This window comes from Watersipora subatra, chromosome 5 (genome assembly GCF_963576615.1).
Source record: "Watersipora subatra chromosome 5, tzWatSuba1.1, whole genome shotgun sequence".
Classification (NCBI taxonomy): domain Eukaryota; kingdom Metazoa; phylum Bryozoa; class Gymnolaemata; order Cheilostomatida; family Watersiporidae; genus Watersipora; species Watersipora subatra.
Genome location: NC_088712.1, coordinates 6,416,747 through 6,434,175, shown reverse-complemented (window position 1 = coordinate 6,434,175; position 17,429 = coordinate 6,416,747). Strand labels below are relative to the sequence as shown.

The 17,429-nt window shown below is 32.9% G+C and overlaps 1 protein-coding gene across 1 annotated transcript in view; it reads right to left on the bottom strand.

Moving 5' to 3' along the window:
• Positions 1 to 16,514, bottom strand: part of LOC137396257 (uncharacterized) — a 396,156-nt gene extending 379,642 nt beyond the window's left edge. Inside the window, exons 1-2 of the mRNA XM_068082445.1 lie at positions 16,463 to 16,514; positions 14,191 to 14,350 (exon numbers count right to left, since the gene is read on the bottom strand). The gene's annotated coding sequence lies outside the window, so the exon portion shown is untranslated. The remainder of the gene's footprint in view (positions 1 to 14,190; positions 14,351 to 16,462) is intronic.
• Between the last annotated feature and the right edge of the window lie 915 nt (positions 16,515 to 17,429).

The following is a 17,429-nucleotide window of genomic DNA, read 5'->3' as shown; positions in this document are numbered from 1 at the left end:
TATTTGATACCTTATACAGTCTATTTTTGTTTGTATCTTAAATGTTCAAGGTAAATGATACATGTATCTTCCTTTTCAAATGAATCACAATCATATTTCAGATTCAGAATGGTACTAATATAAGATTGACACTTTATTGGAACATGAAAGTAGAAAAATGTCCTCTGTACTAGGTAGCAAATTTTCCAATTGTTGGAAGCATGAAGTGAAGTGCAATATTTGCCAGAAAGAATATGCCTACCACCACAGCACATCATCATTAAGATATTCAATTGCAGACAATAAGCAGACAATAACTACTACTACTGTACGTATAGGAAGAGGGCATCTCTTCATTCGGATGTGAATAAACTGTGCTGCGTAGACTATTGGCTGGCTTAATTATAGACTTTCATAGACTATTTTCTTACATATTGTATACTATAATATTTCTTACATTGTAACTTATGTACATCGTACATAATATGTAATCATGTTGACAATAATTGTCTCAAGTATATTTAATATATATAGCTGTATTATTTGTTTTTGAATATACAGGTTTTCTCTAGATTAATTCTAAGATTAGTTGAAGATAAACTGGTTCAGGCCAGTTATTAATCATGATTATTTTTTATAATCACTGTGCAGCCCTAGTTTAAAGTAATTGATATGTTAAATATGTTAAACATTTCGAATAAACTATAAAAAATACTTTTATATATAACAAATTATTAGCAATTATATTTCATTTATCATATAACATAGTATGTAACCCTGAGGTCTGTTTTTTGTTTGTTAGACATTGAGTCATTTTAGATCAATGCGCTGTCTTCTACACTTTATCTACAGACTATTGTATGTCAGAGAGAGAATTACTAGCTATAAAATAGGCAGGTCTCAATTGAAAATAAAATAAAAGCTTATTCCTGTGATTGATCAACATGACCTTGTTTCCAAATCTGCTTACTAAAGCATTTGATGACTACCGCCTTGTCGTACTACAGCACCCTGAGCAATACAGCAGCCAACAGGGATTACTTTATTCATGACATTTAAATTTGTAAATATTATTGTTTTGTCTCATAATTAAACTGAAATCAAAGAATAACGATATTTGCTGCAACTGTCAAGCAACTCTACCAACTATCACCATTATAGTATTTTTCATAATAATGAAAGACTAAGCAGTTTATTACTGGAAAACTTTCCTAGGAAACAATACATCACTGTTATAAAAGTGGTGTGGGTAGTTTGTGTTAGGAAACTGAGGTTATCTTAAGCCAAACTATCTAAAAACATGATCTAAATATACCAGCATAGTTATTGATCAATCACTCAGCTTCAGCCAGCCAACTGGATAATCTTTAAATTGTTCTGACAATAACAAATTGTTTGTTTAACAAAATTGAACAAATAATCACATGTAGGGTGGGTTGTTAGATTGTTATGTTTGAAGTTAAAATATACATAATATAGTATATAATAACGTAACACATATAATATAAAATAAACAATAGTACCATTAAGGGATGGCTTAATTAGCTTAAAAATGTTAATGATGTATTATTATTATAAACAATAATATATAACAATAAAAAGTATAATTTCTATTAGTAGTTAAAAATATCATGTTTGACTTAGTTTTCCAATATATTTTCATGAGGTAGACATCTAGTGAAATTTTTAAGTTGTTTAAATTTAGTTGAAATCCAATTTGCAGTTTATACCATGACAGAGTGTCCTGTCCCTCCTACCCAGAGTCATCTCCTATTTTTGGTCTTACTTAGCAGCTGGTGAGCTGTTGCCTTTTTCGGTGTTGGGTTGGCTAGTGTTAACCGTGGTTCAGTCCCTAATAAAGTTGTCTAATTGAAATATCACATTTGCTAATAATGCTTCTTGTTAGAGTATGTAACAATTTGTATGTTCAATCCAATAGTAAACTAGGTTTTCCGTACTTTTGAAAGCTAAAGACAAACATTTACTAGCATCGGTAAATTTGGTTGCATTTTACAAACCTAAATAAAATGTATTGTTTTGTATAAATGTCTTTTTTGCTGGACAGTGTATATTGCAATCCTATGAAATAACGCTTTGAACAGATATATGCTGGAAGACTATCATCATCTTTTTTAGTAACATTTCATCCACCATTAAAAGGTAACGTGATAAAATTCTGTCAGCCCTTGTTTGAGCAACAGTTGTATTGAAGCTATTAGGTGCTAAGGCGATAAAGTTTCCTTAGCCACTGTTCCCCTATCAGTTGTAAAAGAACTTTTAAAGCTTATAGCACTGATAGTATGTTTATTCAGTTTGCTATATAGTAGCCGCAATCATAAATTCACAACAAAATAACTTGTAAATACAACATTATAAACATCATAGTTCACCTTCAGATAACATTTTCATATTGTTCATCAAAGGTAACATGTTGATAAATATATTGCGGTCTTGAAAACATTGATGTCTGCCTTTTGTGTCACCAGGTGACGACCTTATTAAAAATCATCAGAACTGACACAAATGATGTTTGCCCATGAAACTGATACAATTCATTTATGTCTTTTTTAACAGCAAAAGTGTTAACAAATAGTTAGTTGATAAAAAATTGTTTAGAAAGCTTTTATCATAGAATATTAATAAGGTGTAGTTGTTCATGCAACACAATAAAAGAAAGAAAGCATGCACTTATTATATTATTTTGTGAAAATAAAACAGAGATACAACTGTTTTGTAGTTGTTAAATATTTAGTTTCCAAATTAATTATTTTACTGGGTATAGTTACAAAGTTAGTAACGCATAAATTTTGAAAAAGTCCCATGTAGCCACTCATGACTGTATAAAACCACCCGATTCCAAAAGCTGTAACAGTACTAAGATAATTGACAGAAAGATTTGCATCAACAAATGCTTTACAAAATAACATAGTTGTATTGCAAACTGAGCTCAGAGACTTTTGCAGCCATTATCAAACAGACTGTAAGCATGTTGGAGTCAGACAAAGTATAAATATTATTACATTATTACACTTCAGTATAAAATAATCACTCTCAGTAGCACTATTTATTAATAAAAATCAGACCAAAATTCATAGTTTTAAGATTACTAAACATTCTGAGCTTTAATGTGTCCAACTGCAAATAACAATTGCTAAGAATTCTGGTAATTGCTAAGTATAAATAATGATAGTACATGTAACTAATGCTTGAAAAAAATAAAAAGTACACCCATGATGGGCTGTAAACAATGGTGTAATGAAGGCATATGCTGCTGAACACTAATCAGAAACTATTCGTTTAAAGCTTGCTGAAGTAGCAATATGCACCTCATGGTAATAAAGCTAATGTTTTGGCGAGCTGTTCTATGTAGCTCATTGTAGCAAAAGGGATATCATTTGCTGGTCATTCCAATTTATTAGGCCATGCAAAGCAGATTTTATAATTCGTATGGCAAAATCTATTGTTTAGTGCTGATGTTAATTATAGAGATTCAAAGGACCACGGATTACCCTTTCAGGCCTGTTCCAGGATATTTTGGAATGATTTCTGTTCTCTTGGACCTGATCCCGATTGTTTCGGGATAAATCTTAAGTCGCTCTATTGCTTAGCCTTTTAGCTACATCAGTTTTATTAATTAGCAAACAAAATTTTAGAACCTGGGCATCTTTTTGATACCCAATATGTAATTGGACAATATACTTTCGACTAACAAATTACGCGATAGATATAAACTTTTCTGAAAATCTGTTGATTGCCGTTTTGGAAAAAGTTTATGCGGACGATGCGAAAGGTTGATTATATATTTTCAGAAGGGATTTTAGCAATTTTTCACCTGTTAAATTATTGTTTAGTAGTTATGCTAAAGGTATAATACATCAATATGGAAAGTTAGCTGCTGGTGTATGATGTTTTGATAAGTAAAAAGTAAGTTTTCTTGCAGATATGCTAATTTATGAAATACGTGGTTGTAATTGTACTTTAATTGGAAGTTCTTATAATACAGGCACTAAATTATATTATTTCTCAGCAGACTTACGTTTTTCTGTCAATTTACTGACTGAAGGTACTTGAACTGATGGCATGACTTCATCAATCAACCGATGTATGTCATTCTTTGTGTTGCTGTAGCTAGAGACTACATCACACTGTAATATTAGTATAAAACAGTTGAAGTCTTCAAAGTGAAAAGCATGTGAAGCAGCTAAGCAATGAAAGTTATCGATTCGCTACAATTAAAATTGTTCACATAGTTTCTACGCATTTTATAGGCTACAATTGATGTGACACATTTTATCTATATCTGTTGAGTAGCCTAAGATCTGAACACAACTAAAATTACTATTCCTTCACCTATCTTAAGGATGTTTAAATATTGTGTGTGTTACTATAACTACCAGTATACTGACAACGTCCATTACATAAACATAATCTTCAATTGTCTCTGTTTATGAAGTAACGTAGCAAAACTAAACTATACAGGACAGATATTCACTAGATCTCATTGTATGTTCAAGACTCTTGATAATTAGCATTACACTATCATTAATGCTTTACAAGATCAATGTTACTAAAGGTTAACGTGAAAAAAAATTACAGTTATTTGATATCAAAATGTTCACCATTTCTAACTCTATTGTGTTTTATGTGCAAAGTACGTGAAAATGGGACTACAAGCTCTTAAAAGCTCAAAATGAACAGTTCAAAAACTGGCCGTAGGTTGGAATCACTTTATTTTTATGACGTGCTCAACTCGACATGGTTATTGTTTTGACACGGGATGTTATCATATGAAATGAAATGCCATTAAAAGACTCAATATAACACTTCCCATAGCTTTAGTTTATGGCAAATACTTTGGGTTCTACTGGAAACCCCTTATAAAATAAAGATGATCGCTACTTTACAGTTTCGTTTCAGCTTGGTCTAATCACCAAGTCATAATCTGATCGTATAACCCATATACTTAGCCACATGGCGATAACAACTTCTGTGGCATTTGTCGATCATCACAGGTAACCAACAAGCTTGTCATGATTATCAAATGATGATATGCACCCGTTCGAGCTAAGGTTGAAAAAATAAATTAATTGTTAGGCTAGGTTTTGAGATATCAGTAATCTAAGTGACAGGATTACGATGATGATGAAATAGGCGCACCAGGACAATCCACATGGTTTTATTTAATGCGTGAAGTTTATTTGTGAAAATATTTTTACGAATGATATTGCATGAAAGGGTAAACAAAAGCACATTGTGCTCAACTACGTCACATATGAGCAGCTTTGTGAGCGATCTCAACCTACGGCGTTTTGGTGATTGCTGCGACTAACTGCCTTTTTTGAGCTTTTAGTAGCTTGTAGTAACATTTTGACATATTTTTAATCAACAACACAACAGACTACATCATTGTGGATCTTTTGATACCTAAATAGCAGTAATGTGAATTTTATTGCAAATCAATCGCGAGGCATTAATAAATTACCTACATACATGCTGATTTTATATTATTCATCATAATAAAGTAACAATAGGGTAACAATAATTTTTGGGTGGTTCAACAAGGAAAGTCACTAAAACTATATTAAATTACTATTTAGGCTCAAAAGTAGTTATTTTACCACCACTCAACTAAAAATTTTGGATATCCCTACAAGTAAAGACAATGGTTTAGGATCACCACACTTTCTGCATTTGAATAACCAAGTACCGTGGCACTGTACCAATGTACCAAGGGTACCGATGTACAACCTCTGTACAGTTGCGCATTGGAAGAGCAGAGGGCTATGATAATATTTTTATGCTGAAAGTGGGAGTTGAACTGAAATACGTTGTATTAAATTCAAAGTGTATAAGTGTAGGTGAATGAACAGAATATTTTTTCTAGAAAGGAATAGAAAGCTTTGATGCAACCTTGAAACTTAAATGGAAGGTCTGTGTAATGGATGGATCTGTCTGTGTCTGTGGATGGAAAAACTGGGGGGCCCATATTAGGCTTTAAAACTTAAGGTCAACGGTTTCAAGAAAAAAACACATGTTGACATTATGTCGAGATATGAAAGTTCTCAGCTTTGCTTCCAAAGCAAAGTGGACTTTACTTCATAAGCTAGACCAACCTTCAGGGTCACAAAGAAATGAACGTTGTCAATTTGTGACATTTTCCAGTAGGACAATTCTCATCACACTGTCAAATTCGGTAAAGAAAAGTTCACCCAGTATTAACTGGTAGACTTTCAGACAATTGACATTAAGGTTTGAGATTGGTTCATCATCATATGTTGGGCTAAATAAATATTCTGTTTTGCAGCCTGGTAAGGTTATATCTATAGATGAAAGTTTGCTGGAATGGAAAGGATGGCTCAGCTTTAGGCAGTATATACCATGTAACATATCTATATTTGGAATAAAGTAATTTGCTCTCTGTGATTCTGTCTCTGGCTATGTGCACAAGCTGTATGTATCGATAGGTGATGAGCGAGAGCAAGCTGAAGGTATTCGCAGTAGAGTCACATGTGGAGTATATTTGTGCGAGTCATGTTTTGATCCTTACCATGCAAACTAAATTTATTAACAAGTTGCATTTTATTTAGTTTCTCCAAATGCTTCATTGCTTCGTATTGTTAGCCTATGTACATAGTTACACTTGCTTAAATGCCGTAATCTATTGTACTTGTTGCGCATTAGTATGTTATATTTGTTGCACACTGCCCTCATCAGAGCTCCCACCTATTCAAAGAGTTCAGTTATAGTGCTTTGCAATCCAGCAGCCAAAGACTTGTTGTTTCTGCTCATAATAAATATTGCTTCTGATCTTTTGTTGCTTCACCAAATGCGTGAATACAGGCTCACCACTCGATTCATCTTCTACATAACCAGTTAATCTCTGATGCAATACACATTAATCTGCCTAATGAGTTTATGTGCTAAAATGTTACATACATCTATATCTATAGTTTCAAGAAATAGATATAGACAATAGTTGCTGCATTTTTATGCAGTCATGTCAAAGTCTCAAATCGCCCTAGTAATTGCCTTTGTATGCTGGCACTTTCCCAGCCATAAGCGAGCCTTGGCGAAAGGGTTAACTCACCACAAATGAGTTGCAGTTCTTATCAAACAACAAATGTATAAAACCATGCCGATATTTGTTGCTCAACGTCAGATTCTGACGATCGCGCTGTTAAGAGATTTCTTCGTTAATTTTGTGTACAACTTTGAGGCCTTGATACATAAGTGTAGGCTTTTTACAATGAGCTACGCTAGTTCACTCCTTATCTTTCAGAAGTTTATATTGGATTTTATTAAACAGTGGGAAAACATGTTGCAAGAGCTGTGTAATTATACTAGCAACAATGCTAGATTAAAACCAAGAGATTCATGATCCAGTCTGATGAACTTTTTAAACATTTCCAATCAGCAAGTATTTACTTAATTAGATTATGATAAATTTATCTTCATAAAATGGAAAATTATTTCCTTGTGTTGATGCAACAGAACACATGTTTTCGGCCCACACTGAGGTGAAATTTGCTTTTTTTTTTGTATTTTTCTGGCTACAACTACCAGCTATATCCAACTGTCTACATATTCAGTACTGAAGCAACTTAAACTGTTTATCGATGGATTTCCAATGATTATCTATTCATCAGTAGTACAATTAAAGTGTTATTTTGTATTCATCAATAATAACAATAAATTCACAATCTATAGTAATAGTGACACATCTTCAGACTCAGAGTTTACTGAAGGTGCTAACCACAAGAGTAGGTGAAGAGCCCAAAACAGTACCCACATTCAGTTTACACAGTTTACACCACATTTTGTACTGCTGAAGGGTTAGTGGTTATACAATTTTAAGCAGACTGGTTTAGCATTGAAGTCAAGTGCTAAGTTTTGTGATTGAAAAGTTCCGACAATTTATATGCATCAACGATAAATATTAAGTTCTTCTGAATGCTTCAGTAAAACCGAAGATTACTTAGTAGCAAATTAGTTCTTAAGTGAGCTACATGCTCTTCATTGTCAAACTCAATACTTGGTAATATGATAATACCAAAACCTGCAGACTCAAAACTATTGATTTTTCTCATGTTTACCATAATAACCTTTTGCAGCTGCACAAGTAAAAAACAGGCATGATGCTTATTTTATTATCAATAATTTACATATAGCAGTGTTTTTTAAATGCTGGTTCTAGCAAACTTTAGAAATTAAGCAAAAATTGATCTACTTTTTACACCCATATAAAAACTCACACATACCTGGTGAGCATACTGAGCCCTAGAATCCACTTTATGCCTGAGATTCCTCAACTGGCTCCATTTAGCCAATATTTTATCATCCAGAAAATCAGTGATGCAAGTTTTAGTCTTTAGCCGAGCTTCTTGGAAATCTTCCTCAAGTTGCTTGTATTTCAAAGAAAGTAGTTCCATCTGCAAAAAAAGATTTGTTTTTTATTGAATCAATACAAACAATACAATATCAATACAATCTATACAAACAATTGAAAGCACAGAACGTGACATGACTAATGGTGCATAAAAGTGTTCTATTCTAAGACTAAAAGAAAGCAGATCTTGTCGTAGTCTAATACATGTTAGTGTCGCGATGGCGGCAATCTACTGTTCGTTTTTTAGCTTTCAAGAGCTGGTAATCACATTTCCACATATTTTGCACCTGCAACACAACAGAGTAAGACATAGTGAGTCTTCGGATACCAAATAACTGTAATGTGAATTTTGTTGCAGTTCAACCTTTAAGTAGATAGAAACAGATAGATAAATTAAATAAATAAATAGAAAGTATATCTTTGAAAAATGCTTGAATGATTTACTGAATTTTTTTTAGCGGCTTTTTGACTAAATTAAGCTGCTCCTTTTGCTGTTTAATGGAATAAGGCCTAATTGAACTTCAGAAACATATTTTAAAATTTGTCGTCTTCCTAATTATTTATGCTTGTCTACATTTACATTTGGTCAATTGATCTAATCTACGAGGAAACATTTCCCTAGAAAGTCTGACCTGCTGATCTCTTTTTTTGTGTATCTTCTCTACTGACTGAGCTGTTTCCAGGTCATACTCAGCGAGTGTTTGAGAAGTGAACTTGAAGATTTGTTCCAAACCCTCTTCCTTCTCAATCATCCCTTTCTTTAGCTTGTTGATTTCATCATTAAGCAGTAGTACCAGCTCTTCCAAAGACATCAACTGATGGTGCTCTCCTGCATAAAGCTGATAACTTAGCAAAATCTTCAGCTTTCATATAATATCAACTTTGCCATTATCAACAAGTTATTTAATGTTCAAAGTTTATACCAAGCAATTTTTTGTTAAATCAGCAGAAGTTGAAGTTGGATGAATTGAAAAGATGATCATATCAGAAATGATTTAAAAATCAATGATTAAGGTATGTTAATTGAGCTCTGACTCAAGAAATTAGTTTAATGTTTTATAATAAGACAGATAAACAATTAAATAGTGGGTTAAATGTATATTTTTTGATAACTGGAAATAAAATTAACTGAGAAAGTTTAGCGAAATTGGGCTACAATAGAAATAAATCCTGGCAGATGGTGATTGGATAAAGTAAGCAATTCCAGGCAAAAGTAAAATCTGGATTACAGACCACAAAACCCGCTGTCTGCTGCCTTTTTCGCCATTTTTATATGTCTACACAAATGCTTACAAGATCAGCCAACCATCTTTCTATTTCTGCGTAAGTCTGGTAGTTTTAGAAACTACAGAAATCAATGTTAAATGAGCACAATAATTTACAAAATGTTTTAAAACTTGATTTTTTCACAGAAGACACATATTTTGGTTGCTTGTGACCCTGCTGTAAACAGGATACCTTTTAAATTATTTGAGGTGAAAGAACTGGGAAAAAACCAAAATAACTCAAATTTTATTTTAATTTTCAAAAAAGTTTGTAACTATTTACTTTTCTTTCAAACTTTTGCAATGGCTTCTTTAACACTGTGGTTGGGTTGAAGCCCTGCAAAAACACATAAAATTAAAGTAACTTATTTTTGAAAATTTAATAAAATTTTTATTCAATGAACGTGCATAGCTCATACTGAAATTTATTTCTATTAATGAAATATTTAGAATGTAAACACTCATTTCAGATATACTGCTACAAAAAAGGCTACAACTATGTACACTTTTCGTTGTCTGAGTTGCTTAAAAGCATTCCTTTTGATAAAGTCCAACACGACAGCGTAGCCGAGCGTACTACCATAACGATCACGTTTCCCAGTATATTCAAAAGTCCTAAAAGTTTACATCACTTCTATCATCTGAATTATTTCATACTGATTAGACAAAAGATAACTAACGATTGCAGGATCAAATAAATTTTTTGTATTATCGTTATGACCGTCGAGCGATATTGACTGGTTGTTCCAACTTTAATTTTTTTTCCAAAATTCAAAAGTCGTGATTTCTTCAGCTTTCAGCACCTCAGATAGTTGTTTAATATTGTAATTTATCTATGAATATCTTACGAATGAGATTTAAAATTTACTAATGTTTCTACCCTTTGTTTAATATTACTAGGCCATAGCTTTATAAATGTCTACCGAAAGCGACATAAAAGTCGTTTTCCCCGCAACCGATAAACGAAATTTGTTGTCGTTGCCCCAGTCATATGGTTAACTCTTTAAACTCTAACAGCCGGTATTTTCAGAATGCTTGAGACGTGTCAGAAACCCTAACAGCTAAAACCGGTATTCATAAGATTCCGTTTACCAATGCTTTTAAAGTAACAGCGTAAACCAATCCAATCAATTTTTGCAAAGGGCATCAGACGAGAAACTTATTATTTTATTTTAAACCGTTTTCAAATATATTTATCAACATCCTTTCATATCACAACAATTTTTTACAGGAAGGAAAAGGAAAAATTAATATGACTCGTATGTTGGTAGTTTATGTGGCATTACTTTGTATTAATTAAGACAGAAAATATATACTTTACTTTTCGGTGCTTTGTCTCTAAAGTTAACCCTTTGGCTGGGAAAATGACCTAAATGTTGTTTACCGGTTGCGTGGGGAAACGACATTTATGTCGCATTCAGTAGACGTTTACAATTGCTAGTTGTTGTTTAAGACAGAGAATGTAAATGTTACCTTTCAAAGCTTTGTTTTTAAAGCTATTGGTTATAGTCTTTATTACAGACCCCTCGCCACTAAATTAGTTCAAAATTTTAGGATAACATTTCTGTTACAAGATAACAGTCGACGTTAGTAGAAATAATTCATTGTGTAATATGGGACGTAGGGCAAACATTGAAGTGAAGCCATTTACCCTCGGAGCAAGTTCCCATAGAAGAGACACATCTAGGGCAACTCATCTTTAGACATTTTCTGCATCCCAAAGTAATTGGTTTGTTGTCATGATCAGCACAAAATCTGCTTTGCTGACTCTTTAGTAGTTCATACTGCTCCATGTTTATGGTTGGATGAGCCTCATCAAACTCTTCATGGTACTCTTTATGAGACTATAATATAAAGTTTGTTACCATGTTGTCACAATTAGAGGCTGTCCTCAATAAACTATAAGTAGCTAAATACAGAGTAGCCCACTGGATCAATGCTAATATAGCTCAATGGCTAGACGTAACCATAAAGTAAAGTGTAGATAAACAATAAAATGTGTTACCAGAAGCTAAATTTACTAATCCCACCACAGATTGCCAAGAACTCTTTGAAGAAATTCATGTAAATCGTTGCAGCTTTAGCCCGAATTGAAATGCCTTAATCATTAAACAAGCCGATCTTATCTAGATAGACGCTAAAAGTCTACAGTTTAATACAATTACTTTAATCATCATGCACAGCATTTTAGAAATTTTATATCTTCTGATAATTGAAAGCTTTAGGTGGTTAAAAGTTGGACCCATTGCTAACTAACCATTTACATTGACACAGCTTGTTCAACACTTTTAAAATATAAAAAAAAATTGTTTGTAAGTTTGGCAGATTTTGTTAGATAACATGAAATAAAATTGAAAGAAATGCATGTGTTTTTAGTTGAGAAAATATGTACTTATGAAGTTTTGAATGACAAAAAGACAGAAACTCAAAATGATATGAAACATTTAAAAAAATTCTCATACAACTGTTGTTTTACATATCTAATAGACAACAACAATGTAAAAGAGAATGTGCCAACAAAATGACTTTCTTGAACGATAATATTCAATTGTCTTGGATACCTGTTTAACGAAAGTTATTTAAATTAACCTAATATAAACAAGATGACTGCTGTTACTGTTTGAATAGTACTTATGATTTAATTTCCCCTGAATTTTGTAAAACAAGCTAAAATGTTGGTAAATTTTTTCTCAATCTGACGTATACTTAACCCTTTGACCAGGTATAAGCCCCTCAAAACAACCGAAACTCATGTAGTTTATTTTCGAAAATTCCATAAAATCGATATTTTATGAACATGCATATAGCTCAAATCTTAAACTTATTTCTATGATCATAAATTTTTGTACATAAACATTCATTTATATATGTACTACTCAAAAGAAAATACAACCATGTGCAATTGTCCCTGTATAAAATGCTTGGGAGCATTTTTTTCGGTAGAGTCAAATGCTATAACATAGCCGTGCGAGTCACCATAACGATCATTTTCTCTGTATATTACAAGTATATTAAAAGACTAAAAAAGTTTACATCACTTCTATCATTTGAATTATTTTTATTCTGTTCAGACAAAAAATCACTAACGATCCGGGATCAACTAATCTTTTATTTTACCGTTTAGAAAGTCGAGCCGATGTTGACTTGTTTTTCCAACTTTTTATCTTTTCCAAGGAGGCGCGATTTGTTTAGCTTTTAGCACAAAGCAACGCCGCTCAGATAATTGCTTCATATTGTAAATCATCGACCGATATCTTGTTGATGATATTTAAAACTTACTAGTGTTCATATCCTTTGTTTAACGCTACTAGGCGACAGCTCTATAAACGTCTACCGACAAAGACATAAATGTCGTTTCCCCACGCAACCGATAAACGACATTCTGGTCGTTTCCCCTGCCAAAGGGTTTAAGATATGATTGCATCAAGAAAAGTCAATTAAATGAATTTAATGTCAATAAAAGGCGAAAATCTCAGCTATAATTTGATGTTATTTCTTTTCTTTGTAGACTAATCCTGTACAGAGATATAAGCGTTTGAATGAGGTCATCTCTATAAAAGCTAAGATTTGAGTGGGTATGTCATTCGTGGCGTAACGAGTGATACATGTAAAAAGAGTCTCTGGTCGATAAATATATAGTGTCTTATTTAGCCAATAATCAACACAGAAATTTTATATAAATCATAATAAATCTTATCACTAGTAAAACGTGTTGTCTGTAATCTCGGAGTTATGAATTTTACTTTATTATTAGATCACATCCATATTTACTAAGTTAATTAATACTGTTAATTTAACGTATTACTAGATCGAGTACGTTTTAATGACTAACAACATAATTGTAACAATGTTTCAAAATCCTGAAGAGGCGACTCAAAATTTTGGTCAGAGCATCAGATAGTTAAAGTTTTTGACAGACAGCATAAAGTTAATGATGACATAATTTATTTTAGCCAACCTAAGCAAACACAAAATAAGATATATGCCACTAGAGCCGCGTAAGACGAGACTTTTATCGCAATAGCCGATGTGAATACGAGAGATAGAGACAGGATGCATCACTAGTTACATCATTTTGGGCATATCTGGGAATTTTTAGCGCCTTTACCGCAATCAATTTGTGTTGAGTTTAATCTTTAACTACCTTGAAAATGAGATCGCTTAACAACAACATATCAACTGAAAGACAAAAATCAATACTTTCTTTTAAAATCAACTAAAATGTTATACCATGACATTTTTAGCACCTTAACAACTTTTTCAATACTTGTGAAGACTTCAAGTTTGATATTTGACCAGTACTAAAGGTTAATATCATACTGTTTGAATGCATCCAGATGGTGAAAATTACACATGCAAAGTGTAATATTTTACTACAACTTTGAGTGTAATGACTGCAGAACAACATACAGGATAGTGAAGATTACATGGGCTAACATAACAAAAAGCACAGTAACAGAAGCGTTCTACACGACCCAAAAATAACTAACAAATGGTTTGTGTTATCATCGTGTTATGATTTTGACATCATACAAACATAATATATAAAGCATTTCTTACCTCATGATGTCGGGCACAGAAAATCCTATCACATTGTGGACAGTATGAAAATGCATGTTGATCGTCTTTTCCTTTTTTGGCACAGGGATCACATGATCTTGGCTTATCCTTTGTTACATCATATGATGGCAGTTTATCTAGTGGCACCTCACAAACCACTCTACAATTCGTTAGACAAATTTTTCTACCATTCGTTAGACAAATTGCCCAGGGTTACCGACACATTGAAAAAAACAGTCAGGATTCGAAGGGTTAAAAAACATGAAAGCAATGTTTATACGCTGTCTCCTAGCAACATGCCCACACTATTTCATTGATAAATTTTACAATACTTCATTGTTTATGAAATATTAATAAGAACTGCAAAAAATTGTATAACTTCTATTCCTTGCTTTGCCTACTCGCCGTCCAAAACTCTAAGTTTACTAAATCAATGTGATATGAGATAATAGTCGTTAGCCACTTCGGCTTTTCAACAAAGAATATTAATCTTATGATAGCTTCAACTTTTGTCTTTAAATATAATGTCGGTTTAATAAATGTTTGTAGCTTATATTCCCTTGTCTTGTTACTCTATCTTATTCATTTACAAATAAAATAATTAGTTTTTTCATAATTTGCAAAACATGAAAGAGACACATCAGCCAGTTTTGATTACCGACACATCAATTTTTACTTGTGATCATGTACATTGGTAAACTATCGTTTGTTATTCTTTAAAATGTGACTTGGTTCTTCTCATTCACTGCAAATATTGCCTATATCCTAAGTACTAGCATATGGTCTACGTGACTAGGAACGCGTCGCTGTGTCTGATTGTTTACATTAGCCAGCATGAACCCTGCTCGTCTAGCCGGGAGTCCTAATCATTGAACTGACAAGTTGGCATAAAGGGCTTCTATCGATCTGTTTGCACAAGGGCTCTTATCGGTTGATTTGTTGTACATCTTGCCGTTATGAGTCAATATTTGATGTCCATATATTTAGCCAGTGCCTGCTAGCACCTAGCAAAGCAAATTATGGAAGAATAATATTTTGAGACTGTTTTAAGAGTTTATGTTTTTAAAGCAAAATGTCAAAAATAAAACAAGTTCAATCTATCTGCCCTGATTCTCTGTAAACTCAATCTGATTGTCGGATGGTTTATGAAAGCATGAGAATGAAAAGCTTTTACATCATGCTTCTAGTGTGATTCAATCCTAACACCTTACCGCAATGTTTTGGCAAGAGATAATTGTCAAACTTCTATTTTCATGCAATCTCGCTGTGTATTAAAATCAGTATCCTATAGTGGCGTATTAAAAGTGACATTTTAACAAAAGGTAGTGCAATATTTTTTGACTAACTTTTCCAATATTTGGTAAGATAAATTTACCTCTATCACAGGTGACGCAACGCTAACAATGCTTGTCTTTTACACCTAAATAATTTATATGTGACTTGGAACTGGTTGTTGCAGACTTTATACAAGTCTTACAATAAAACACAGTGTGAAACGTTGTAGTCTGCTTCAGCCTTAAAAACTTACAACAAAAGTTTTAGCACAAAGTTCATCATGATCCTAAAATTACGAATAAGTCATCAACCAATTTTTCTCTACGAGGCATGTCATTTTATGCCAGCTTCAGATGTTATTTGGATAATAGATTGTGTGTTTGACCAAATATTTTCTACGTTAAACTGTTTCTAAAAACTGTCTCATTAATTTAAATATGGATATTAGATTTGTGTATTTATAAGAGGTTTTAAAAACACACGAGCCATTCATGAATACATATATATCACTTTTTACCAGTGACCATGGACTTTTAGATCTTTGTATTCTTTGCTATATTGACACTTGACAGTTCTAATTCAGTGAAGATTGTGACCATATCCAAAGTATTAAGACATAGTCTAGGTGACTAGTGTCATAAGGTCATGTCAATTTATCTGAGCATTTACATTAGCAAGCAAGAAGCTTGCTCTTTTAGCCACCAGTCCTAATAATTGAACTGGCAATTTGGCATTAAGGGCTGCTATCAGTCTTTTTGCACAAGGGCTCTTATCAGTTGGTTCGTTGTACAGCTTGCAGCTCTGAGTCAAAATTTGAAGTCAATGTGTTTAGCCAGTGCCTGCTAGCGCCTAACAAAGCAAATTATAGCAGAATAATATATTGAGACTCTATTTTAGGAGTAGACTGACACACAGAGTTGTTAACTAAATGTAATACGCAAAGTTTACCTGTTTTAAACACGACCGTATAACTAATCTTTGTCACCTAGCAACATACCTGCAGTCTTCCCATGGACATAGCAGGATGTTATTTTCATCATAAAAGCCAGTCAGACATGCAAGGCAATGTACATGGTTGCAGGTAAGCTGACGAGGATTGGGCAGAGCTACTCCTTGTCTCAAACAGAACCCACATTCGATGGCAGGTGGCACAATTTCATCCATGTTAGCCCTATTTAAAACTACAAGTATAATTTAATATTTTAGGTCAAAGCCTGAGCCTACATTGACAAACACCTAATGAATACTCAAAATGTAAAGTCTGAATTGTTTGGCATAAAACCGCATGTTGCCACCCATTAACCGGTTTAAGCAGCAAGGCAAATACTGTTTAAACTAGATGACTCTTAAATATAAACTTTGTATCTCAATGTGATGACTGTCTTTAACAACATAACAAAATCAATAGTTCTGAGATAAACTGTAGTTTCCAAAGTTTTGTTGGATGCCAGAAAAAAAAAGCTTATTGATGACAGAATCAATAATCGATTCGACTAACCACATTATGTTAACCTCATGTAAAATTGATGGTGTTTATTTTATAAGCAATCATAGATCGCAAATAACAGGCAGATACCAAATACATACTCACAAAGTGTATGTTTATTTTATTGCTAAAATCACGTGGTGCCTCGCCTTAAGCCTATTCATGCAGCTAGATAAATCATGTTTTGCGTATGGGACATCTATATATCAAAACTGAAGCCTGATGTGATGATTTGTTTTTGAGAACATTATGACATCATGTTGTTCTGAGAATAAGATTAGTACTGAAAGTATTTATACATGTATATCACAGATAAAACAAAGTTACTTACTGCTGACAGAATCTAGGTTTGTTTCGACACAACTAAAACTATAAAAGATAGGTATAAACCAATGCAGCGGTAATGATGGTTATTTTCAAAGGCAACCATAATTTTTACAATTAAAAGAGCCCTCAATATCCATTATAATGTGTACTA